The sequence below is a fragment of the Penaeus monodon genome, chromosome 36, assembly GCF_015228065.2.
Source record: "Penaeus monodon isolate SGIC_2016 chromosome 36, NSTDA_Pmon_1, whole genome shotgun sequence".
NCBI classification, from domain to species: domain Eukaryota; kingdom Metazoa; phylum Arthropoda; class Malacostraca; order Decapoda; family Penaeidae; genus Penaeus; species Penaeus monodon.
This window is the reverse complement of record NC_051421.1, coordinates 17,201,322-17,203,692: the sequence shown is the minus strand read 5'-3', so window position 1 is coordinate 17,203,692 and position 2,371 is coordinate 17,201,322.

The window sequence follows — 2,371 nt, the reverse complement described above, 5'->3', positions numbered from 1 at the left end:
TTCAACCTACAGCCACAGTGATGAAGAAATAGAAATAGCAAGAGAGTAAAAAATCAAAATAATTATGGGAGATTTTAATGCAAAAATAGGTTAAAAGACAAGAGAAACCGTAGTGGGGAATCACGGAATAGGCACTAGGAGTGAGAGGGGATCAATTTTGCAGAGGCCCGATCATGAACACATTCTTCGAAAAAAGACTACAGTGGAAGTGGACATGGAAGTCGCCATCTGACATCAAAACGAAATTGACTTCATAATTTCAAATAGGCGCAATATAGTATAAATGTGGAAATTATTACTAAAGTAAATGTCGGCAGCGACCATAGAATGGTCAGAGGCTAAATTAAATTACACCTCAGAAAGGAAAGGAACAAACTCATACGAAAACTGCAGCCAAATTTAGCTAACTTGAAAACCAGAGCGACAGAATTTAACCTTAACATCCAATACAGATATTCACTTCTAAGCGACGAAGATTTCAACATTGACCATATCAACAAACAGTTCAATGTTATAATAAAGGAAGCTGTACTTGAAGTAGGCGGTAAGAACGTCAATCAAAGGTCCAGCAAGCTCTCGGTAGAAAGTAAGCAGCTTATGCAAAAACGTAGGGTCATGAAAGTATTGTCAAACAAAGACAAAATACAATTAGCTGAACTAAGAAAGACTATAAATAAAAAGAAGAGAGAGGATGTACGGAAATTCAATACTCAATTAATAAATGAAATAGTGATCTCAGGTACCAGCATGGATACAGCTAAAAGGAGACTCAAAATAAGGAGAAACCAAATGCATGCAATAAAGAAACCAGACGCAGAAGTAAACTAATAAGAAAAAAATCATAAGAGTTAGTGAAGAATGCGGTAAACTAGAAACGTACCTCATCAACAACAGAAGAAATAAAAAGAGCGCTTAAACCCATGAAGAGAGGGAAAACGCCAGATGAAGACGAAATTAGGATAGACCTTATAAATTAGATACAGGAAAAATTTGCAACAGTGAAACTAGCCAATATTTTTAACAAATGCCTTTTGGAAAAACTCCGAAAGCCAGGGAAAATGCAACAATTATTTTGTTACACAAAAAAGAGAGATAGAAAGGATCTACCATCTCACAGATACCATCTCACCAAAACTGATTACAAATTGTCTTGAGGAAATATTCAAGAAGTTAGAATGTAATGGAAAGGGTATCAAAATAGAAAATGAATACCTAAACTATCTAAGATTTGCAGATGATATTGTTCATTTCAGTCAGTCTTGAAATACAGCAACTAATAAACGATATAAATAGAGAAAGTCTAAAATTTGGATTAGGATGAATAAGAAAAAGACTAAGACATGTTCAACAGTAGAGTTCAGATCGAGCAGATACATGAAGCGCTAGAGTAGTGGACAAGTATATATACCTAGGGCAATTCGCACAGACAAATAATCTAACGAAAAGGAAAATTTAAAAGCGACGCATCAGTCTAGGCCGGGCGCCTTGGGCAGACACATAGCATAATAAGAGGCTCCTTGTCATTATGTCTAAAAAGAAAAGTCTTTAACCAATGCGCTATGATCTATGGATCAGAAACAGGGACTGCAACCAAAATTACTAGAGAGGAAACTAATAAATGTCCAGAGAGGAATAGAGAGGTTTATTGCTGGGAATTAGCCTGAGAGATCGGATGAGGGCGACATGGATCAGGGAACAGACAAAAAAGAAAGATGTACTTGGAGCGTCGAAAAAAAAAACAGTGGGCAGATATATTTTGCCATAGGCAAGACCAGTGGGCAAGGTGGCGTGACAAAAAAAACGAATTTGGGGGCCAAGACTGGAAACAAAAAAAAGCAAGACAGATAAAGTTTGAAAAGACTGGGAGAGGCCAAGTCTTGCCCGTATATTGTTTCAGAATGATGGTATTGATGATATATAAATATACATATAAGATATACAACATATATCTATTTGATATATGTATATATGTATATAATAATATATATTATAATAAATACAATATATATATATATATATCATATATATATATGTAATATATATATATCAAATATATGTATGTTATGGATATCATCAACATCATCAAGGGGCTAACGCCGACGGGGGGCGAGGCCGCATCACCCTTCACTTCCAACACGAGGATCCCTCGAGGCGAGTCTCCAGGCAGGCCCATCTCTGATTCCTCGCGACAGGTCTCGTTGAGCTGCCCCAAACCTGACCTTGGGTCGTTCCACAGGCCTCCTCCACCCCGGGTTTTCTCGCAAAGAGGGCAACCTGATGGGCAGGGTCGTCCACAGGGAAACAAGTTAGGTGCCCATTATAGCCTGAGGTGGCGATCCTGGACTATGCAAGTAAACAGGTCACATGCCAG